At 41.3% G+C, this 25,938-nt stretch overlaps 1 non-coding gene across 1 annotated transcript; it reads left to right on the top strand.

Moving 5' to 3' along the window:
• Positions 1-13,781: 13,781 nt before the first annotated feature.
• Positions 13,782-13,886, top strand: LOC117278735 (small nucleolar RNA R71). The gene has a single exon (XR_004509082.1). It is a non-coding gene; the product is annotated as a small nucleolar RNA R71 (small nucleolar RNA).
• Positions 13,887-25,938: the final 12,052 nt, after the last annotated feature.

The following is a 25,938-nucleotide window of genomic DNA, read 5'->3' as shown; positions in this document are numbered from 1 at the left end:
CAATTAATAGGAACTGACGCCTTCTCCCATGCCAAGTGAAGACGATAAAGGTGGGGAGTCGTTGGAATTCCACTAGGTACCGAGATACTTACAGGTACCGGAAGAGACGGACACAACCAAGTCCACAGCAGAAGAACTCGAGCAAGTGGCTCTGTTCGAGAAATTCTTGGAGAGGAAGTTTCACTTGGGAACATGACCTAATCCCGAACTCAGTTAAGGATTTATTAACTTCCTTAAAGCTAACGTTGATTATTTTTCATGGTCGCACTCGGATATGACACATATCCCAGTAGAGGTGGTCGTTCACAAACTAAGCCTGGACCCGAGCGTCCCTCCGATAAGGTAAAAGAAATGCCCGATAGACGAGGTCAGAAATAGGTTTGTTAAAGAAGAGGTAACTCGACTGCTTGACATCGGTTCAACCCGGGAGGTGAAGTATCCCGAATGGCTAGCTAATATAGTTGTTGTTCCGAAAAAGAATAACAAGTTTCGAATGTGCGTAGAATATAAAGACTTGAATAAGGCATGCCTTAAAGACTTGTTCTCATTGCCAAACATTGATCAAAGGATTGATACAACGACCGGGCAAGAGTTAATGAGTTTCCTCAATGCCTATTCTGGGTACAATCAAATCAAGATGAACCAGGAGGATCAGGAAACAACTTCGTTCATAACGAACTTTGGCACATATTGTTATAATGTGATGCCTTTCGGACTTAAAACATCGGAGCCACTTATCAGAGGCTCGTGAACAAGATGTCTGAAAAGAAAATAAGTAAAACAATGGAGGTGTATATCGATGACATGTTGGTCAAGTCTTTGAATGCAGATGATCATTTAAAGCACCTCCAGGAAACCTTCAATATCTTGAGGAAGCACAATATGAAGCTCAACCCGGAAAAATGCGCATTCGGGGTTGGATCCGGGAAGTTTTTGGGTTTCTTGGTTTCACAAAGAGGGATCGAAGTAATTCTCGATAAGATCAAAGCCATAAAAGTCATTTCGGCCAGCTGACAAGCGTAGAAGAAGTACAAAGGCTAACCGGAAGATTGGCCGCATTAAGCAGGTTTATCTCTCGATCCTCGAAAAATATCATCACTTCTTCTCACTTCTAAAGAAGAAGAACAATTTCGAATGGACTCCAAAATGTTAGCAGGTCTTGAAAGACTTGAAACATTACCTATCAAGTCCTCTGCTACTATCAAAACCGGGGGAAGGTGAATAATTGCTAATATACATAGCAGTCACGGAGGTAGCGGTAAGTGCCGTTCTAGTCTAGGAGGACAAAGGTACGCAATTTCCTGTCTTTTATGTTAGCAAAATTTTGTCAGGAGCACAGACTCGTTATCCGTACCTCAAAAAATTGGCCTTAACTCTCGTAGTCACCTCTCGAAAGCTTAGGCCTTATTTTTAGTGTCACCCAATAGCCGTTGTGACAACATTCCCCTTACAGAATGTTCTTCACAAGCCTAAGTTATTAGGCCGGTTGGCGAAATGGGCAGTTGAAATCAGTGAGTTTGATATTGATTACAAAAAAACCCAAGACTACGATCAAATCACAAGTTTTGGCCGACTTTGTGGCCGATTTTAGTCCTGATTTATTTCCCCTGGCTATTAAAGAAGCGGTGCTGGTGTCAGAAACGACATCAGGAGTTTGGACCTTGTTCACGGATGGGGATTCTAATGTGCAAAGGTCTGAGCTTGAGGTGGTTCTAATCATGCCCTCGGGGGAAACCCTGAGGCGAGCCATTAAAACTGTTACGTTAACTAACAATGAAGCCGAGTATGAGTCTTTTGTTGCAGGACTCGAACTGGCCTGGTAACTTGGCTCCGAGGTCATAGAGATCAAGTGTGATTCCAAGCTAGTGGTAAACCAAGTGTACGGAATTATTGACACAAAGGAGAAACCCATGCAGCAGTATGTGAATAAAGTACATGCATTGCTTGCACGATTCAGGGAATGGTCAATCACACATATTCCGAGGGAAGAGAATGTGGAAATAGATGCATTGGCAAATTTGGGGTCGTTTACGAAGATGAAATGATCTGACGCTGGTACTGTCGTTCAACTTATGCATTCGGTATTGGATGTTGATGACTATTATGAAGTAAATACAACCAACCTAGTTTGGGACTAGAGGAATGAATTCATCGAGTATATTCGGCATGGCAAGTTGCCCGAAGATCTGAAGGCGTCCCAGGCATTACGCACCAATGTGGCTCGCTACAACCTCTTGGCTAGACAATTATATTGGAGATCTTTCCAAGGCCCGTTGGCCCGATGTTTAGGATCCTAGGAGGTGGACCATGTGATGAGACAGGTCCATGAAGGAATTTGCGGGAACTATTCCAGTGCAGATTCGTTGGTGCTAAAGCTGGTTAGGGCAGGATACTACTGGCCCCGGATGGAGCAAGACGCAAAGGCGTTCGTTCAAAAATGTGACAAATGTCAGTGCCATGCACAGTTGGTGCATCAACCGGTGGAACTCTTGCATTCGGTACTGTCCCCATGGCTATTCATGAAATGGGGGATAAATATAGTTGGTCTGCTGCCACCGGGTCCCGTAAAGGTAAGATTCCTTTTAATTTTAACCAATTGCTTCACTAAATGGGTTGAAGTAGTTCCTTGACAAAAGATCGGTGTGCACGAAGTGATCGACTTCCTATGGGAACACATAATTTTCCGATTCAGAATACCAAAGGAGATTGCCTGCAATAACGGACCGCAATTCATAGGCTCTAAAGTCATAAAATTTCTTGAAGACCTAAAAATCAAAAGGATTACATCCTTACCATACCATCCGAGTGCTAATGGGCAGACGGAGTCGACCAATAAGGTGATTATTTAAAACCTCAAAAAGAGGTTAGAAGTGGCTAAAGGCAAGTGGTCCAAAGAGTTGCTGGGCGTGCTATGGTCGTACCGGACGACGACAAAATCAAGCATGAGAGAGACACATTTCTCTCTCGTATACGATGCGAAAGCTCTGATCTTGGTTGAAGTAGGAGAACCAACCTTACGGTTCTCCCGAATAGATGAAGAAGCAAATAATGAGGCATTGCTGGTGAAGCTGGAACCACTTGATGAACGCAGGGACTTGCACACATAAGGATGGTGGCTCAGAAGCAAATGATGGAAAGATACTATAACCGGAGGGCCAATCTCCGCTACTTTAAAGTAGGAGACTTGGTTTTGAGGAAAGTAACTCAGAACACTCGGGAAATCAATGCTGGGATGCTGGGTTTGACGTGGGAAGGTCTCTACCTGGTTTCAGCTGTCACCGGAAAAGGATCATACGAGTTGGAAAATCAAGATGGGGTCAAATTGCCCAGTAATTGGAACGTGACTCACCTCAAGAGGTATAAGTGCTGATGGATCCTACCTATACTGAAAGTATGTGGTGCACTCTTTTTCCATTCGACCAGTTTTTTGTCCCAATCGGGTTTTTCTGGCAAGGTTTTTAATGAGGCAGCAACGGAAAGCATACTACCAAGGGAGCATCATCAGCAAAGTTAAGACCTTTAAATAACAAGGCATTGAGATCATAAACCACTATGGTATGGTTAGATAATCTTTGGATCGATGGCAAGTTCCTAATGGAAAACAAAACTTGCCATCGAACCAAAGACTATCCAACCATTCACAAGTGTTTAACCAACGTAGCAAGACCTCCAGTGTTCCAATTCGCATACTTCGCATTCGAACACTGGGGGTGGGGGAGGGAATAATATTGGATACGGCAACAAGGATGCCACGAAAACTGGGACTACTAGACCCGGGAACAACAATGTCTCATCGGGATTGGGGACTACATGGCCAGTCCCATAGAACAAGTTGTACGAGTTATCCACATGTATTGGGAATTTCTTTTCTTTAGAAATTGAATTCTTATGTACTTTTAAAGATGGAAGGAATAAAATAAAGTCCTTTTGTTTTTATCTTGTTTCTTGTCCAAACGATGAGTTAATTTTATCAATTGAAAGTTAATAGAAAACTTCAAATACTTGTGCCAGAATGAACATGAGACGTCCTCTTCAAGAGCACCGTAAACATAAGAGGGACCTCTCTTATGAAACCCTCATAGTAAAGGGTTGGTTTTGGAAGAGTTTATGCCCAGAACATAAAGCTATCAAACAAAAATACACCCGAGGCCTTATCTAATTCGATGCAAAAAGAATAAAACTTTGCGCAATACTTAAGCAAAATTCTTCTTTATTTATCAAAATGCCAAACGGCATAAGTACAAAAGTACAAAAAAAATAACAAAATAAAAGAGGAAAAATCTAAACATTATCGCCACCGAAACTCGGGGGAGAGAGGCATCTACACCCCGGGAGAAGTGGGCGGATCAGCCGCCAGTATGGGACCTGGGCCTTCATCATCATTCTCTTAAAGTTCCTTCTCAGTTCTCGCATACTCGAAACCGATACTCGAAGAGTCAATTGCATCAGGCTGAGCCGGGAGACGTTCTCGAGCAGTTAACTCCAGTGCTCGAGCCTTGGCGTTTTCATCATCAATATCAACAATGCCCCCTTTGTCCTCCTTCAAGGTTTTTTTTTCTCATATGATACATAACGTACGTAATTTCAAAGATGAGGGAATTCCCTTGGTGTTGGAGCTTTGTCTTAAGTCTGTCAACCTCGTCCAACAGGTCGTCCCTCTCGGATCTCTTGGCAATGAGGCTAGAATCAAGATCATGGATTGTGGAAAAGTGAAGCCGGTTTTGATCCATGAATTTCTTGAATCTCTCCTCCATCCGGTCCCGCTCCTCGGAGGTATTAGCCTCCTCAGTTTTGGAGTTCAAGACTGCCTCCAAATTATTCACCTGTTCAACGGAAGCAGACTTGCGCTCGGCATCAACAAGAACAACATCCTGAAGTTTAGCCCACCTAGCCTTAGCATCTTGAAGTTGTGCATGTAGCTGTGTGGCTTTTTGGATGTGGGCCATCACTTTATTCTCACTCTGCTGCAACCGGGCCTCAAGCTCGGCCGCTTTAGCAGCCTTTGCCTCCAGCACTGGGAGCGCGCAACAAGTTGATTCCTTTTGGCCAACAGCTGATACCGTTCGTACATAAGTCCCTCTTTATCAAGGAACAATCTCCAAAGGCCTTTGAAAACAAGGAAGTTGGCCTGCAAAACCTATATCAAAGTCAGAAACCCTGTTATAACAGATAAGTAAATAACAAGTAGTAAGAGAACAAGTACGGTACCGCTGTCGCATTATGCATGGCATTATTCAACATGCACTCCCCATGAAAGGGAGTGTATCTTCTTCTTATCTTTATCTGAAGCCAGTGACTTTAGGTAGTTGGCAAGATCCACCGGCCTGGATAGCAGATGGCATCCCTTTTGAAACAGAGAGAGTGACGCTCCTCCTCCTTCGGGGATCTGGAGAAGGGGATGAGTAATTGTGCCCCAAATTTCTGTGGTCAGGGGACTGGGGAGGGGAATCACCCTATTCTCGTGCGTCCGTGGCTGGAAGAAGAGATGCAATAGATGCTGATGGTGAAGGTGCAGTTGGTGTAGAGGGGCGTGAAGTTGTTGGTGTTGTAGGATAAGAAGCAGCTACAACGGGAGCATCGCTGATTATTGATTGCTTATCAACCGAAGTCAGAAAAGGCCCGGGGTTCGAACTCCTTAGACCAGAAAGAACAACGAGGACAGGACAACAAGAGTTAGCATTATCTACCAGATCCATCTCGCCCCATAGTGCTTGGGCCTCTTCATCGGTCGGTTCTAAAAGCTCTCCAGGTTGAGCATTCGGTTGAGCTGATGAAGATCGTTGTCTCCGTTGAAGGGAAGCCTCTTCATCACTAGTTTCCCCATCATCTTTAATGACCACTGCGGCTACGGCTAGCTCCGATAGGAATTTCCCAACCGAGAAAGAACGCCGCCTTTTTGGTCGCTTGTTCTCTGGCTGGGGACTCCGATAGGAATTGCCCCCACCGAAAGCAGACCCGAGGGCACCACTTTGAGCGAGAGCACTATTTAACAATCTCGCGACCTCTATGGGATCGGCCAAAACCTCGACCTCGGGGCAAGTGACAGAGCCATGCGGGAGTCCTTAACCAAACAAAAAGATATGGTTAGTAAATTTACTTATGTACGTTGTTGCACCCTATTTTGCACGAGTCAAAACAAGATTCAACTAGTGATTTCCCTGTTGATGATAAAAGAAAGTTGCCATCTAATATTTAAAGGTATACGAGGGTACCTATTTAGTTATTAAGATCATTATCCTATTAGTCGTCTAACTAGTGAGATTTGGGTTAGGGTTCTTGTTCTTCTAAGGGAAAGGTGTTAAGCACCCCCTAGAATCTACCTAAGGTAGCTCCATAGGATTTAGACTAAGTTCGGGAATTAAATGTCTATATTCTACTTGGTTAGTAGGGGTGTACATAGTTCGGGTTGTTTCGAATTTTTCAATAACCAACCAAACCAATTGTGTCGGGTTATTAAATCTAAAGACCAAACCAAACCAACAAAAGTCGGGATTTTCAATCTCGGGTTTTCAATTTTTTCGGGTTTTCAATTTTTTCGGGTTTTTCCATAGTAAAGTCTTCATAGCATAACTATATAAGGTGTGTTATAACTTGTGCTCCAAATATTTTTTTAATCCTATTACGATACAACTATATAAGGTGTTTCCCAAGAAAATAATATAAAATATGAGATTTGTCATGGCATTGTCCTAAAATAGTCAACAATAAAGATAATAAAATCGCACAAAATAAATATTTCTAATTATAAGCCATAATGAAAATGAACATAATTTAAAAGTACTAAGTCATGCTAAAATAAGTACGACTAATAAATACTATCAATTACATAATTAAACACTAAAGAAAAAATAAAAATAGATTATACATTTTTATCTAAATCATTACAAATTACCTTTTGGAGGGGAAGGATGGATTGTTAGTATGAACGATTTAGAAGATATAATCGGAGGACATGTATGGTTTTAAAAAATAGACATCCAACACATTATCATTGTTAGTAGTAGAGTGAATATCTTATGTTAGAATTACTATTGATTTGATTTTGATTTGGGCTTTATTTGTAATAGACTATAAAACTTATTGGAGGTCTAAACTTGAAATAACACGTTAATTAACTATGAAAAAGTTTACGAAATATTTATAAATTATATTGTAATAATTATTTTTATGTATTAAATAAACTTAAATATTTTATATATATAATGTCGAGTTGATTTGGTTTCGATTTGACTTTTGTTAGTTAAAATCAAACCAAACCAAACCAATTATGGTCGGTTTATTTTTTCAACACCAAACCAAATCAAACTGAACCATAGTCGGGTTTTATTTCTCGGTTTGATTCGGATTATCGATTCGGTGCAGATTTCTTTGTTCACCCCTATTGGTTAGTACTTAAAAGTGTATAGCTTACCCTGTGTCATATTTTAAACTTATTACTTTGAAAAAAAAATAGTATATGTACTTTGAAAAGAGAGTATAGGTTTTTCTTATCAAAGTCCTTTGAGAAAATGCCTACTTAATTGAAAGAGTTTTGGAAAAGGTGTATTTATAAGGTCTAAACTTGTAAACATGGCTAGGTTTTAAAATACTTTAGCCTTGAAAATAAAATGGCTATATGTGTAACTTTTGTAAAATAAGGCTACTTGAAGAAGTAGGTTTTAGATATACTTTAAGACCGATTTAAAATTTTGTACCCAAGTTTTAGAAGAAAATCATTTGAAGTATTCTTAAATGTAACTGAGTTTTGTTTCGTTCTGAAAATATGTATTGGAAATCATTTGCCCGGTTTTGGATTTTGAAGATAAGGTTGTCATTAGCATAAGTGAAAGTAAAACTATATGGCATAAGCAGTTGAATATGTTAAACTATTTAACTAATGTAAGAAATAGCGATTCCTTTTTTTATTTTTTTACCTATGATTTTTAGTTTGCCTAGGTTTCTAAAAATAATTCAAAGGATAATAAAAGGGAAAACATTAACTAAATATTACCGGTTTTATATAAACATAGATGACAACAACATATTATGTAAAGAAAGCGATAAGGGAAGGGGAAACTGGACTCATGGTTTCGGGCATGAAGAGTGTTAGGCTCAGCAGCAACGAACAACAGCAGCAAACTTCAGATGACCTCACGCTCTAAGCTGGGACTTGGGCCTGAGTTCATGAGAACTCAGCAGGCCCAACTCAATTCACATGTGAAAAAAATGAAAAAAAGAAGACATTAATGATAAGGCATAATATAACACTTACATACAAATAAGATCAATGTAGGCCCAAAGCAAAACTGTAACAAATACTGGTAATAAAATTAATAAAAGGTCGAAGAGAGTGAGAAAATTAGCAGTGAGGCCTTTCTTTCATTTAACACTAACTCTAAAGAGATTAATAAGTGTCAATGGTTAAAAGCTTAAGGTAAAATTCTATTCGTGGCCAAGATACCCTTTGGATCCCTGGCACTTCAGAGTTCACAAGGGTCTCAGGAACCCCGAGCAGTGCTTGTGTCAGGGAGGGCATCTCAACCACAAACTAAACGTTACTCCCAAATACCCCTAACTACTCACACTTACTCTTCCCTATAGGTTTAAGTGCCAATGAGACACTCACTGTAGTTGTTTCTCCCAAACGCACACGCAAGTATACGCGATCGTAAAGTAATAAAATGATAAGTCGAGTGTCGAACCCACAAAGACTTTTATCAACTACCCACTAAATTCACCAAGATTGTTATTCAGTCAAGCCAAATTCAAATTCAAGAATATGATAATATTAAACTATACTTCTAAATAGTAACTAAATTATTAAGCAGTAAAATGATTGTTGTGTATTCAGTAGAGACAAATATTCCAGGGTTGTGATCGATTCACCAATCCTATTGTACTTTAGTTAACTCTCCCTTTCATACAATTCATTCATGGTTGCTAATTAATCAATAATTGCTCTCATAGCCTTCTCCCGAAGTACTACTCGCCCATTCAAAATAGATTAACACCTATATTCCATTGGAATCAATCTATCAAGAACGCATTAAGATTACGATATTAAATTAAGCACGATGACTAGGTATATTCCTATCCTAACCACAAATCCTCCCCCCTAAGAGTTAAGATTATGCTCTCTTCAATTCTTCTCTAATCTAAATATGGCTTTCCCAAGCATAGCATAGATAGTAAATAGAACCTAATTGTTGGCCAGACAATTAAGCAATTAATCATAGAATTGAAGAAACAACCATCCATTAGTGAATTACAATCAAGGTTAAGTCAACATTAAACAACAATATTCATGGCTAAATCACAACCCCAGAACTATGGGTTTTATCTACTCATGATAATAACAAACAATTTCATTAGTGTTGGATAATTGAAACTACTAAGAAAAGATGAAGAAAACTGAGATCTCTTTGCTCCCGGATGTTTCTCGTGTGTCTTCCCCCTTGAAAGTGGCGTCTCTCCCTTAAAAATAAGCTTAGTCTTACTTTTATACGTGTTGGGTAGGTCTAGGGCCGAAATAACCTTGTCCCGGAAAAAATTGGACAGGATTCACACCACCAGTGCCCAGTCCAGCACTAGGCGCTGTCCCTGGCGCTGTTAAATTGGATCACACTGTCTCTGGCACCACTAGTAGTGCTAGGCGCTGGTTGTGGCGCTGGAAATTCCCTTTTTTTGCCTTTTCGTCTGTTTTGGCTCTAATTTCACACTTTTCGCCCTCAATTGCTCCCGGATCATTCCTACACATAAAACACCTCAAATTAATATAAATTAACATATTTTACATCCTAAATCCATGAAATAAAAGTAAAACATGAGGCGATATACATATAAATATATATACTTTAAGCTAATTATCAACACCCACACTTAGACTCTTGCTCGTCCTCGAGTAATGGGACTATCAAATAAACTCCCAACTACATACAAGTCTCAACTATAGAGGAGCAATTCAACTTTTAACCATACACTCTACCCTTGACTATGATCAATATCGGCACACAAGCATGAACATAAAAAATTTCACATTATTCCCGTTTAAGCATGCCCAAGTATAACATTTCAATTCAATCAATTCCAACAACCTATTTGTCACCAACTAACCTCAAAAGCCGACTTGTAACCACTAAGCACCCTCAACTCTCGTATTCGCCCAACGATAAAGTTTACAACATTACCAATCATTCATGAGATCATGTGCACTCACCAACAAAGAAAAGAGTGAATATAGCCTAGTCCACACATTCAAATATGCTTTTGAATATAATTTAAGGACATCACACAATTGAACAAATTTTGCTTACTCTTACAAAGAATTCATATACATCCCATGGCCGTACCATAAGCTTGCCCGTAGTGTAGATCTCTACTAATTTAAGCTAGCCAAATCTAGGATCAATTAGGACTTTAAGGTTATAATATAGGCTAAGGGACGAGTATGATACATTTAGAAATAGTGACTAACCCTCCTAAGCACTTTAATACACTACACTCACAATTCAAACACATATTCTCCTCAATCAAATCACTTGCCACAAACCATATGCAACATAGCCCTTACTTTCATTAAGCACTTCTATACTCCCACTAGCACAAATTAATAAGAATTGGAGGTGTGTATTTTTCTTCATACTTTAACTATAATTTTTTTTTCTTTTTTTTATACACACACTCCATACATTAAAGTCCATCGGCTAGTGACTTTTGATTTTAATTTTTGTGCACCAAAGTGCCCTCCCATTGTTTCACTCAAAAGCTACTCCCCAATCTCTCACCTTACACTCTTTTAGCGACTAAGTGCCTTAGCAGGTAAAGGTTCAACAATCACAAATTAAGAACAAAATAGGGGTACGACTTGTAATATGGGTGCCAAAGAAAAGGTCTATAGGCTCAAAGGGGCTAGCAACGGAAAATTTTATTTTTATATGACAAGCACATCTATAATCAAGCAAGAAATGCCTACGTCATCTCTTAGATTAGCACAACTTACAATTTCGCTTCGATTAACACATGGGGAAAGTTCTAGACTACACAGGATAGCACAGAAGATCATGAATTCTCACACACACATTGCATATGACTCAATCACGACAGTTTTGTTCAACTCTCAAGTCAAACAAGCACACATAATTGAGAAAAATTAAGCAATATTGCACTAAGTGGCATACAAGTCAAACACTGAGCTAAAGCGTCACAAAATAGGCTATTTACTTTACTTAGACGTCACAATTCAAACCAAATATACGGGAATACAGAATGTATGTCATAGCCTAATGTGCCAGCACCAAACATATTACTAGGTAGCTCAGAGCAACTTATTTTCTTCCTAACTAATCCTAAAAAACAATTAAAGTACCTGGTTTGAGCAACATCCTTGGAAAAGAATCGGCGCCCAAAGAAAAACCAAGGGATACTATCTAGCTATCCTTAAAAAAAAAAAATCTTTTTGGTATTTTTAGTCGGACTTTATCCCTCAAGAAAATTATCCAAAAGATCCATCGTCGGGAAAAGTCCGAGCTTTTTCTGATTTTGTTTTTCAATTTTCGTTTCTTTATTTATTTTGATAACCTATACTATGTATACTACGAGTTCTAAAAGAAAAATTAATAAAAAAATAGTTTGATACAATTACACTTCAGAAAGTAGTTTTCCCACCCCACACTTATATTATGTATTGTCCTCGATGCATAATCACAGAGAAAATTATTAAAACAAGGGTCAGAAATACTCCCTGAGACCCTCTCGGGCCTAGATCAGACAAGATCCTCAATCTTTAGAATTGGGACGACCCAACACTTAAGCTCAAACATGCTCATCAACTTCAACTTTGGGTACTCAGACTTCCCCTACTCTGCAAAATAAAAACAACACAAAACTTGACACTAAAAATAATAATAAATAAATAAAAATATACAGGCTGGGTTGCCTCCCAACAAACGCCTTATTTATAGTCGTGGCATGACTCTGCTACTCTGCTCAGGCTGGGCGCTTTCTCTTATTCTTTCTCCCATGAATTCTAGCCTTTTTGCACGCTCTCGGAAGGTCTCCTCTTTCATCTCTGGCTCTTTTCTCAATCATATTTACACACTCAGCTTGCAACACCACCTCCTTTAACTTATTTGTCCCATCCGGATCACTACAATTCACATAAGGACTCTGCTCTATCCCCTTCAATTCGACCACAGTAATCATGTACAAGTCCTCATAATGCTTAAGAAGCTTAAGTGCCTTGTACACATTAAATGTGATTTACTCATCGTCAACTATCATCTTCAACTTCCCTTCCCTCACATCAATAATCGCTCCACCAGTAGCTAAGAATGGTCGCCCCAAAATAATGGGCACTTCCTCATCTGCCTCGTAATCAAGAATAATAAAATCAGCAGGAAGAATAAATTTTCCCACTCGAACTAACACATACTCAATAATTCCTTCTGGCATAACTATTGACCTATCTGCTAACTATAAAGTGATTGTAGTAGGTCTAAGCACCCCCAATCCGAGTTGCTTGAACAAAGAGGATGGCATCAAATTTATACTAGCCCCTAAATCACACAGGGCTCTACCAACTTCTTGTTTTCCAAGAGACAAAGGAATTGTGAAACTCCCAGGATCCTTTAACTTAGGAGGAAGTTTACTCTGAACTCTGGCACTGCACTCTTCAGTAAGTGCAACTGTTTCGAACTTTGTATGTCTTCATTTGTTTGCCACAATATCTCTGAGATACCTTGCATACTTAGGCACTTCCTGCAAAATTTCCACCAAAGGTAAATTCACACGCACTTGGCTCAAAATATCTAAGAATTTCTTGTACTTAGCATCCTCTGTTTGCTTCTTCAGTCTTTGTGGAAACGGAGGTGGTGGCCTTGTCACAATTACTAGCTCTGACCCTTTGTTCTCTTTCTCATTCTCCTCAACTGGCTTGGGAACTAATTCTCCTTCAAGACGAGCTGTATACTTCTTTTTCTTTGGAACTTCTTCTAATAATCTTCCATTTATCAAGGTAACCGCATTGACTTGAGCTTTAGGATTTGGCTCAGTATCACTAGGAAGAGCCCCAACTGCCCGATTATCTTGGGCACTAACAAGTTGCCCCATTTGTCGCTCCAAATTTCCCATCGCTGCTTCTTGGGCCTGCTGGTCAGCCATTAATTTTTTTTTATCATCTCTGTTGTTTGGGCTTGCTGGTCAGCCATTAATCTTTTCATCATCTCCTCGAGGTGACTCATCGAGTTTGCATATTGTTCAGCCTGAGGTGGTCTATATTGTTATTGAGGTGCTTGTGGTCGGTATTGATTCTGAGCACCTTGGTTTCCACCCTAAGAGAAGTTTGGGTGGTTCCTCCAATTGGGATTGTAAGTGTCCCCATACTAATTTGTCTGGCCTCGATTTGCATTACCCACAAAATATATAGACTCTAGATTTGCTGGGCACAGATTGCTCATGTGACCTTCTCCACAGACTTCACAAAATATTTGAACTTGTTGCACTGGCTGGGCTTGTTGCTTGTTAATAACCAAGGTCATCTGATTGACTTGGTTGGTCAATGTGGAAATCTGCGCTGATAATGCCGAGACGACATCTAACTCGAGAACCCCTGCAGACTTTTGCACTGTGTGTCTGCCCATCTCTCCTTGCCAATCCGGATTGCTTTTGGAGAATTTGTTCAATAATGTATATATCTCATCAAAGCTTTTCTCCAACACTTGACTTCCAGCTGCAGCATCTACCACAATTTTTGTTTCAGGATGTAGCCCTTCTATGAAAGTGTGAGCTAACACTTTGTTTGTCTGATTGTGATGAGGACAGTCTCTGAGTAACCCCTTGAACCTCTCCCAAGCTGAGTATAAAGACTCTCATGCTTTCTGTTTGAAGGCAACTATCTCACTTCTGATCTTTGCAGTTTTGCCTGAAGGGAAGAAACTTGCCAGAAATTTCCTTGCCAAATCATTCCATGATGGAATAGAATTAGCTGGTTCTGCCTTCAGCCATCGCTTTGCTTCGCCCAATAGAGAGAATGGAAAAAGTGTGAGCCTCACATAGTCTGGAGTGACCCCGTTAGTGATATAAGTATCACTAATCTCTAAGAAGTTCAGGATATGTTGTTGTGGATCCTCATGTGGAAGACCCATAAACTGCCCATTCGTATGAAGTAGCTGGATCATGCTCTGTTTCAGCTCAAAGTGCCCAGTGATTCTGGGCTTCACTATGCTGGAGGTGACATTAGCAATGTTGGGCATTTCCACCTCTTGAACAACCATATATTCCTCTGCCATGTTCATAGAAAATTGAACAAGTGCCTGAATATTATATATGTCCCTTGCTTCCCTCAACCTCCTATGAAATGTTCTCTCAGGTTCGGGGTCAAAGCCTTGAAGTCGGTCCAGAATTCTGACCCTGCGCATTCAATCAAAGTTCCTATGATCAGAGCAACTATCAAGTAACGTTAGACTTAACGAAATAAACAAAAAAGAAAAAACTAGAAAGTAGTCAATATTCAAGTTCATCGGTAACGACGCCAAAAACTTGTTGCTCCCAAATGCACACGCAAGTATACGTGGTCGTACAAGTAATAAAATGATAAGTCGAGTGTCAAACCCACAAAGACTTGTATCAACTACCCACTAAATTCACCAAGATTGTTATTCAGTCAAGCCAAATTCAAGTTCAAGAATGTGATTATATTTAACTATACTTCTAAATAGTGACTAAATTATCAAGCAGTAAAATGGTTGTTGGGTATTCAGTAGAGACAAATATTCCAGGGTTGTGATCGATTCACCAATCCTATTGTGTTCTAGTTAACTCTCCCTTTCATACAATTCACTCATGATTGCTAATTAATCGATAATTGCTCTCATAGCCTTCTCCCGAAGTACTACTCGCCTATTCAAAATAGATCAACGCCTATATTTCTATGGAATCAATCTATCAAGAACGTATTAAGATTACGGTATTAAATTAAGCACGGTGACTAGGTATATTCCTATCCTAACCACAAATACGCCCCCTAAGAGTTAAGATCATGCTCTCTTTAATTCTTCTCTAATCTAAACATGGTTTTCCCAAGTATAGCATAGATAGTAAATAGAACCTAACTGTTGGCCAGACAATTAAGCAATTTATCACAGAATTGAAGAAACAACCATATATTAGTGAATTATAATCAAGGTTAAGTCAACGGTAAACAATAATATTCATAGCTAAATCACAACCCCAGAACTATGTGTTTTAGCCACTCATGATAATAGCAAACAATTTCATAAGTGTTGGATAATTGAAAATACTAAGAAAAGATGAAGAAAACTGAGATCTCTTTTCTCCCGGATGTTTCTCGTGTGTCTTCCCCCTTGAAAGTTGAGTATCTCCCTTAAAAATAAGATTAGTCTTGCTTTTATATGTGTTGGGTAGGTCTAGGGCCGAAATAACCTTGTCCTGGGCAAAATTGGACAGGATTCACGCCACCAGCGCCCAGCCCATCGCTAGGCGCTATCCCTGGGCTGTTAAATTGGAGCACACTGTCTTTGGCGCCACTGGTAGCGCTTGGCGCTGGCTGTGGCGCTGGAAATTCCCTTCCTTGCTTTTTCGTTCGTTGGCTCTAATGTCGCACCTTTCACCCCCAATTGCTCCCTGATCATTCCTACACATAAAAACACCTCAAATTTATATAAATCCAAATATTTTACATCCTAAATCCATGGAACAAAAGTAAAACATGAGGCGATATACATATAAATATATATACTTTAAGCTAATTATCAATCGTTTTAAGACAATAACAATAACACAAAGGTATATACCCTACTCTTAGAAGTTGTACAAAATACTACTATGAATGTGTGATAACAAATTACACTATAAGGATCACAATCCGAACACAAGGGTGTGGTACACTGCCAACATCTTCAACATGCGTAAGAATACTCAAAGAAACCAATAATAGGTACAACCAAAGAGAGGGAACATTAGTAGATTATCTAGGAATCCAACATTCAGTCATATGATTAAAAAGACACACTCATCAACTTATAATTTCAAATTTTACATGAGTTCCTACTCATAACACCTTGACAGCTTATTAGACTATGTTTGAATTAATTAAAAGTTTATTCATAGGCTAAGTCTTCATCTCTACTAATAGTATGCGCTTACAACCTTATTCAGTATCCTTAAAGCAATATTAACAAGGACACTTAAGCAAGCAAACTAATCTTTACATAAGCATATGGCATGATCATTAAAGATTAATAACCTCACATTCAAACTATGCTCATTAGGAGTTAAGACATTCATATAAATACAAGGTAATGTTCTGACAGGGTAGGTATACATTAAGAGCTTCCCTTAAGTCTATAAGTGAGTTACATTTAACTATGCAGGCCTAGCAAAGTTCAACTTCCCTTATGTGATAGTACAATATGAGAACATAAGCATGAGTATGAAGACAAACAAAGGTCTGTTTCAAAATAAGAAAAAGTGCAGAACCCTTAGGAGATATACACACATGAGACATTCCTATAGAGTGCAAGACTACAACATGGTAGATTATAGAATCAGACAAACATGCTAATTACAGGGGGTTCATAACAATAGATTGCTTCATATTAAGCATGCACAGTCCTTGTAGCAGGATTGTGAGTCCACCTAAACAGGTTCAGTAGATTAGCACTAATATGATGAAATTCTAGTTCCAGATGTGTCAACAACCAAGAGAGGTGTAGTACTCCGTAAATTTGAATTAGGTGTGGATGCGTTAAATGAATATTAATGTGACCATTTAGACATGTGAAATCCTATTGGGATGAGTATAGGTAGAAATAGTTGTTTTGGAATCAAGACCGAGAGTGAGGTACATAAAATTCGATAGAATCGACTAAGTTTATGGAAGGTCTGCCTCACAGCCTTAGACAGTGCAAGGCCATGAAAACTCATAGCCCTAGACAATGTAAGGCCATGAAAACTCACAGCCTTAGACAGTGCAAGGCACTGTCCAGGGCATTAACTTTAGTGCCTCTAATGATGCAAGACCGTGCAGGTTTGGAGCCTTGCACTGTTATTTTGGCGCCTCTGATGATGCCCCGCGCCAATGATGTCTATCCGAGCTACTTTTATTTCCTCCTCAAGTTTTGGGATGTGTGCACTTATTTAAACCCTACCCTGTACCTGTAACGACCCGGCCGATCGTTTTGAGAGAATTAGCCCTGAACCCCTATTTATTGCTCCCTCTATTTCATTTTTGGTTTTTGTGACTTATAGGGAGGATTTGTCTTTGGTTTCAGAGTGAAATGGGACACATAGTTATTAAAAGGGGAGTTTAAGTTATAGGATTTGACCGTAGTTCGAACTGTGTGAAGAAGACTTTAGAATAGAGTTTTGACGGTTCCGATAGCTCTGTAGGGTGATTTTGGTCTTAGGAGCGTGTTCAAATATTGAATTGGAGGTCCGTAGGTCATTTCAGCGACAATTGGCAAAAGTTGGAAAATGTGATAATTTTTGGGAAGTTTGACCGGGAGTGGATCTTTTGATATTGGTGTCAGATTCTGATTCCGGAAGTTTAATTAGGTCCGTAATGTCAATTATGACTTATGTACAAAATTTGAGGTCAATCGGACTTGATTTGATAGGTTTCGGCGTTGGATGTAGAAGTTTGAAGTTTTAAGGTTCATTAGGCTTGAATCGATGCACAATTTGTGTTTTTAGCATTGTTTGATGTGATTTAAAGGCTCGACTAAGTCCGTATGATATTTTATGACTTATTGGTATATTTGGTTGAGGTCCCGGGGGCCTCGAGTGCGTAACAGATAGTTAACAGATCATTTTTAAACTTAGAAGATTTTTGGTGCTGGTGTACTCGCACCTGCGGTGGATTTGGCCGCAGGTGCGGTCTCACATAAGTGAGCTAGGAGTCGCAGATATGGAGGCGAGGAGGATGGGCAGTGGTCGCAGGTGTGGTGTGAAGGCCGCAGAAGCGGAGTCGCTTCTGCAGAAGATTGATCACAGGAGCGGGCGAGTGTGGGGAGGCATGTCCACAGAAGCGGACGTGTTTGCGCAGATGTGCACCCACAGAAGCGGGATTGGGAATGCAGAAGCGCATCCGCAGGTGTGGAACCTGGAGCGCAGGTGCGGGCCTTGAGGGACTTAAGTAATTTTCGCAGAAGCAGAGAAATTTACCGCAAAAGTGGTTCCGCAGGTGCGGTGGAATTGGCCGCAGGTGCGAAAGCCTAGGCAGTGCTTAAAACCGAAGGTTTTTTTTGATTTCTCTCATTTTGGACTTTTCAAACTCGGTCTAGGGAAATTTTTGAGAGTATTTTCGAGGGATTTCTTGAGGTAAGTCCCTTATGTTTTATTTTTGATCAATAATCTTGTTTTCTCATTGATTTTCCCACCTAGTTAGCGTGTATTTAAGTTGTAATTTGGGAGTTGAGGCTAGGGATTTGAAGAGTTTGATTTGAGGATTTGAGTGGCTACTTGGTGTCGGATTTTGATAATTTTGGTATGGGTGAACTCGATATCGAATGGGTGTTTGTATTTTGTGACTTTTACCTGATTCTGAGACGTGGGTCCGGGTCGACTTTTAGGGCGATTTTTTGATTCTTTGCTTAAGTCATAGTTTCAGTATTTTAATTAGTTTCTTGTAGTTGTATTCATGATATGTAATTTCTTTTGGCTAGATTTGGGCCATTTGGAGTCGGAAAATCTAGGGAAAGGCATTCTTACCGACTGATTGAGCAAAAGTTGAGGTAAGTGACTTGTCTAACTTTGTGTGGGGGAAATCTCCTTAGGATTTGGTACTGTTGTAACACTTTGTGATATGTGAGCACCGTGTACGCGAGGTGACGAGTGCGTACACGGGCTAATTGTGGAAATTTCGATTCTTGCTGAGTTGTCTTATTTTAAATTCCTTAACTGAGTTGCCTTAGCTTATGTAGTGATCATCTTTAGCCTAGTATTGTATGTCTACGTGCCTTAACTCCTACTTGCAAATTGTGCAACATGCTTAGCTGAATTACATGCTTCCCTTGATTTGAATTAAATTTTTAACTGTAAGATTTCTTGCTGTAAATTCGTTGTTCCTTCGGTTCGGTTATCTGCTGCATATTTACTTTGGGACTACAAGGTGTTTCCTCGGGAGATCCCCCTGTACTGCATATTTACTTTGGGACTATGAGGCTGTTTCTCGGGAGATCCCCCTGTACTTCATATTTACTTTGGGACTACGAGACGGTTCCTCGGGAGATCCCCTTGTACTGCATATTTACTTTGGGACTACGAGGCGTTTACTCGGGAGATCCCCCCTGTCTTGTATACTTACATTTGGGAGTACGAGAGGTACCTCGGGAGTGCCCCTGCTGTTTACCTCTAATTGCTGAGCTGTTATGTTTCTAAAACTTCTTGTTGTTTAAAATTTTAGTCATTTCTAAATATTATTATATCTTGTGCCTTACTTTTATTTTAAACCAGTATGGCCCTGACCTGATATCGTCACTACTCTACCGAGGTTAGGCTTGGCACTTACTGGGTACCGTTGTGGTGTACTCATGCTACACTTCTGCACATCTTTTTGTGCAGATCCAGGTAACACTTACCAGACCAGATATCAGTGAGCTAGCTTGTACGCGGAGACTTCAAGGTACATCTGCCAGCGTCCGCAGACCTCGGAGTCCCCCTCTATCCTTGTTATGTTATTTTTCCTTATTCTCTTTAAACTCTTATGTATAGAGACACATAGTATTTTTTTTTAGAAGCTTGTGACTTATTTCCACCAGGTTTTGGGAGTTGTAATTATTGTTTTGCAGTTTTACATTTACTTCATGTTGAGAATTGGGCTTCAGTTTTATATTATGTTATTCCGCCAATTTGTTAAGCTTACCTAGTCTTAGAGACTAGGTGCCATCACGACATCCTAAGGAGTGTGAATTAGGGTCGTGATAAGTTGGTATCAGACCACTAGGGTCATAGGTGTTATGAGTCACAAACATGTTTAGTAGAGTCTCGTGGATCTTTAAGGAGACGTCTGTACTTATCTTCAGGAGGCTATGGAATTGTTAGAAAAGGTTTCACTTTCTTTGATTCCTTATTATGCATGATTTTGACTTCAGACTCTAAACTTCTGTCTTTCTATTCTCTCATAGATGGTGAGAACACGTACAACTGGATCGGATGATCAAACACCCGCGCCCCCTGCTAGAGACACGAGAGGCCGAGGCTGGGGTAGAGGCCGGGGACTTACACGTGGTGCAACCAAAGCACCCGCACGAGCTTCTACAGAGGAGCCACCAGTTACTCCAGTTGAAGGGCAGGCACCTGAGACACCTGCTACTGCACTAGCCCTCCAGGAGACTCTAGCCCAGTTTCTGAGCATGTTCAGTACCTTAGCTCAGGCAGGATTGATATTGCTTGCTCCTGCCACATCTCAGGTCGGGGGAGGAGCACAGACTCCCATCGCCGGTACCACAGAGCAGCGGATTCATGTTTACCAGGTTCCATAGATCATACCGATGCTGCCAGCAGCTCCAGTTCAGCCCGGGGTTAAGGCATCAGCTTCTGAGGCAGAGCAGCTCAGGCTCGAGAGGTACAAAAAGTACCACCCTCCTACTTTCAGTGGCTTGGCTTTAGAGGATGCCCAGGATTTTCTTGAGGAGTGCCACCGTATCCTTCGTACTATAGGTGTTACAAAGACTAGTGGGGTTTCTTTCACTACGTTCCAGCTTAGAGGAGTGGCCTATCAGTGGTGGCACACATACGAGTTAGATAGTAAGGCTGAGGCAACTTCACTCACTTGGACTCAGTTCTCAGATATGTTCTTGAGGGAGTATGTTCCCTAGAGTCTCAGAGACGCTTGGCGCGCAAAGTTTGAGCAGTTGCGCCAGGGTGCTATGACCGTGTCAGAGTATGCGGTCCGATTCAGTGATTTTGTTAGGTATGCAACGGCCTTGGTTGCTACTATTTGAGAGCGGGTTTGTCGGTTTATTGAGGGGCTCAACCCAAGTATCAGGTTGATCATGGCGTAAGAGTTAGAGATGGATATTGCGTACCAGCAGGTAGTACGGATTGGTAGGAGGTTAGAGGTTATGCTGACTCGGGATATAGAGGAGAGAGAGGTCAAGAGGTCTCGAGAGTCAGGCACTTATAGTGGTACTTGTGCCCCAGCTACAACTCTTCAGTGCAGAGGTTATATTGGTCGCCCTGTTCATTTAGCACTTCTAGCCGCCAGCGGTGCTCCGGCCACTTCTAGGCCCCATGATCCTTATTATGTACTGCCAGTGTCTAGTGTGTCTCATGTACAGGGTGCTTCCAGTGGTCAGTCTAGTCGATCAGGCCTGATCCAGTTGCAGCAGCCATGTCCTCCGGGAGCTTGTTTTGAGTGTGGCGACACTCTTAATTTGGTGAGGGATTGCCCTAGATTCAATATGGGTGAACCTCCACATATTTCTTAGGCACCGCGTGCCCCGCCGGGTCCTCAGGCTATGATTACAGCACCAGCTACCACCCCACCTGCACATTCAGCTAGAGGTGGAGGTCAGACAGGTAGAGGTCGCCCTAGAGAGGGAGGCCAGGCCAGATATTACGCTCTTCCTACTAGGACAGAGGCAGGTACATCAGATTCTGTTATCACAGGTATTGTTCCGGTCTGTCATAGTGATGCATCAGTCTTATTTGATCCATGCTCCACTTATTCCTATGTGTTGTCTTATTTTCCTTTGTATTTGGGTGTATTCCATGATTCTCTGAGTTCACATGTTTATGTATCTACACCTTTGGGTGATTCCATTATTTTTGACCATGTGTATTGGTCATGTTTGATTGTTCTTAGTAGTTTTGAGACCGGAGATGATTTATTATTGCTCAGTATGGTAGATTTCGATGTTATTTTGGGCATGGACTGGTTGTCACCCTATCACGCTATCCTTGATTGTCATTCCAAGACAGTGACGTTGGCTATGCCAGGTCTATCACGGCTAGAGTGGAGAGGTACCTTGGATCATGTTCCTAGCAGGGTTGTTTCATTTCTTAAAGCTCAACGAATAGTTGAGAAGGGGTGTGATACGTATCTGGCCTATGTGAGAGATGTTAGTATTGATATTCCTACCGTTGAGTCAGTTTTGGTAGTGAGGGATTTTGCAGACATATTTTCGACAGATCTTCCGGGCATGCCGCCCGATAGAGATATTGACTTTGGGATTGATTTGTTACCAGACACTCAACCCATTTCTATTCCACCTTACCGGATGGCCCTAATCGAGTTGAAAGAATTAAAGGAACATTTGCAAGAGCTGCTCGATAAGGGCTTCATTCGGCCCAGTGTGTTGCCCTGGGGTGCTCATTTCTTGTTTGTGAAGAAGAAGGATAGTTCTATGCGAATGTGTATCGATTATCGCCAGTTGAACAAGGTTACAGTGAAGAACAGGTATCCATTGCCACGTTTTGATGACCTATTTGATCAGCTTCAGGGTGCTAGAGTGTTCTCTAAGATCGGCTTGCGTTCAGGCTATCATCAGTTGAAGATTCGGGAGCCAGATATCCCGAAGACTGCTTTCAGGACTCGGTATGGTCATTACGAGTTCCTTGTGATGTCTTTTAGGCTGCCAAAGCCCGAGCAACATTCATGCACTTGATGAACATTGTATTTCAGCCCTATCTTGACTCTTTCATCATTGTATTTATTGACGACATTATGGTGTACTCCCGGAGTCGGGAGGATCATGAGCAACACCTGAGGACTGTGCTTCAGACCTTGAGAGAAAAGAAGTTGTATGCAAATTTTTTGAAGTGTGAATTCTGGTTAGATTCTGTGGCATTTTTGGGTCACATAGTATCTAATGAAGGGATCAAGGTAGACTCGAAGAAGATTGAAGCTGTGCAAAGTTGGCCAGACCATCCTCAGCTACGTAGATCCGGAGTTTTCTTGGCTTGGCAGGGTATTATCGTCGATTTGTAGAGGGTTTCTCGTCTATTGCATCACCTATGACCAGATTGACCCAGAAGGGTGCTCTGTTCAGGTGGACTGAGGAGTGTAAGGAGAGCTTTCAAAAGCTCAAGACCGCTTTGGCTACAGCCCTAATGTTAGTGTTACCTACTGGATCGGGGTCCTATACGATGTATTATGATGCGTCGCATATTGGTCTCGGTGCGGTGTTGATGCACGATGGTAGGGTGATTGCCCACGCATACAGAAAGCTGAAGGTGCATGAGAAGAGCTATCATGTCCATGACCTCGAGTTAGCAGCTATTGTTCATGCCTTGAAGATCTGGCGGCACTATTGATATGGTGTTCTTTGTGAAGTTTTCACCGATCACCAAAGTCTACATCATCTGTTTAAATAGAAGGATCTTAACTTACGGGAGCGGAGATGGTTGGAGTTGCTTAAGGATTATGACATCACCATTGTTTATCATCCCGGGAAGGCCAATATTGTGGTTGTTGCCTTGAGTCGCAAGGCGGAGAGTTTGGGTAGTTTAGCATATCTACCAGTAGCAGAGAGGCCTTTAGCCTTGGATATTCAGGCCTTGTCCAACTAGTTTGTCAGATTGGATATTTCTGAGCCGAGCAGAGTTTTGGCTTTTGTGGTTTCTTAGTTTTCTCTCTATGATTGTATCAGGGAGCGTCAGTATGATGACCCCCATCTGCTTGTCCTCAAGGACACAGTTCAGCACGGTGATGCCATGGAAGTCACTATTGTAGATGACAGTGGTTTACGGATGCAGGGTAGGCTATGTGTGCCTAATATAGATGGTTTGCATGAGTTGATCCTTCAGGAGGCTCACAGTTCGCGGTACTCCATTCACCCAGGTGCCGCGGAGATTTATCAAAATTTGAGGCAGCACTATTGGTGGAGGCGGATGAAGAAGGACATAGTGGAATATATAGCTCGTTGCCTAAATTGTTAGTAGGTGAAGTATGAGCATCAGTGACCGGGTGGATTAATTCAAATGTTAGATATTCCAGAGTGGAAATGGGAGTGGATCACTATGGATTTCGTTGTTGGGCTCCCACGGACTCAGAGGAAGTTCGATGCAGTTTGGGTGATTATGGATAGATTGACCAAGTCAGCTCATTTCATTCCTATGGCTACTACTTACTATACAGAGCAGCTGGCTCAGGTTTACATCCGCGAGATTGTCAGACTTCATGGCATATCAGTATCTATCATCTCTGACCGGGGTACGCAGTTTACATCACGGTTCTGGAGAGTCGTACAGTGTGAGTTGGGTACTCGTGTGGAGTTGAGCATAACATTTCATCCTCAGAAGGACGAACAGTCTGAGTGCACTACTCAGATATTGGAGGATATGCTTCGTGCGCGTGTGATTGATTTTGGGGGTGCTTGGGATCAGTTCTTGCCACTTGTGGAGTTTGCCTACAACAACAGTTATCAGTCGAGCATTCAGATGGCGCCGTATGAGGCTTTGTATGGTAGACAGTGCTGGTCTCCAGTGGGTTGGTTTGAGCCGGGCGAGGCTAGGCTATTGGGTAAAAACTTGGTTCAGGATGCTTTGGAAAAGGTTGAATTGATTCAGGATCGACTTCGTATAGCCCAGTCCAGGCATAAGAGTTATGTAGATCAAAAGGTTTGCGACGTTGCATTCATGGTTGGGGAGCGGGTCTTGCTCCGAGTTTCGCCCATGAAGGGTGTTATGAGGTTCGGGAAGAAGGGTAAGTTGAGCCCTAGGTATATCGGGCCTTTTGAGATTGTTGATAGGGTTGGAGAGATGGCTTACAGACTTGCACTACCACCTAGTCTCTCTGTAGCTCATCCAGTATTCCATGTTTCCATGCTCCAGAAGTATCACGGCGATCCGTCTCATGTGTTAGACTTCAGCTTAGTCCAGTTGGACAAAGATCTATCTTATGTTGAGGAGCCAGTGGCCATTTGGATAGGCAGGTTCAAAAGTTGAGGTCGAAGAACATCGCATCAGTGAAGGTGCAGTGGAGGGGTCAAACGGTCGAGGAGGCGACTTGGGAGACCGAGCATAATATGCGCAACAGTTATCCTTATCTTTTCACCACTTTAGGTATGTCTCTATACTCGTTCGAGGACGAACGTATGTTTTAAGAGGGGGAGGATGTAATGACCCGGCCGGTCATTTTAAGAGAATTAGCCCTGAACCCCTATTTATTGCTCCCTCTATTTCATTTTTGGGTTTTGTGACTTGCCGGGAGGATTTGTCTTTGGTTTCGGAGTGAAATGAGACACATAGTCCTTAAAAGGGGAGATTAAGTCGTAGGATTTGATTTTTGTTCGAACTATGTGAAGATGAATCCGGAATGAAGTTCTGACGGTTCCAATAGCTCCGTAGGGTGATTTTGGTCTTAGGAGCATGTTCGGATGTCGAATTGGAGGTCCGTAGGTCATTTTAACGACAATTGGTGAAAGTTGGAAAATGGGATGACTTTTGGGAAGTTTGACCGGGAGTGAACATTTTGATATCGAGATCGGATTCCAATTCTAGAAGTTTGAGTAGGTATGTAATGTTAATTATGACTTGTGTACAAAATTTGAGGTCAATCGGACTTGATTTGATAGGTTTCGGCATCGGATATAGAAGTTTGAAGTTTTAAGGTTCATTAGGCTTGAATCGATGTGCAATTTGTGTTTTTAGCATTGTTTGATGTGATTTAAAGGCTCGATTAAGTCCGTATGATGTTTTATGAGTTGTTGGTATATTTGGTTGAGGTCCCGGGGGCCTCGAGTGAGTTTCAGATGGTTAACAGATCATTTTTGGACTTTGAAGATTTTTGGTACTGGTGTACTCGCACCTGCGGCTCGCATAAGCGAGCTGGGAGTTGCATATGCGGAGGCGAGGAGGATGGGCAGTGGTCGCAGGTGCGGTGTGAAGGCCGCAGAAGCGGAGTCTCTTCTGCGGAAGATTGATAGCAGAAGCGGGCGAGTGTGGGGAGGCCTGTCCGTAGAAGCGGACGTGTTTGCGCAGATGCGCACCCGCGGAAGC

The sequence above is a fragment of the Nicotiana tomentosiformis genome, chromosome 1, assembly GCF_000390325.3.
Source record: "Nicotiana tomentosiformis chromosome 1, ASM39032v3, whole genome shotgun sequence".
Lineage (NCBI taxonomy): Eukaryota > Viridiplantae > Streptophyta > Magnoliopsida > Solanales > Solanaceae > Nicotiana > Nicotiana tomentosiformis.
Note: the sequence above shows the minus strand (reverse complement) of the source record. Positions and strands in the feature narration are given on the sequence as shown.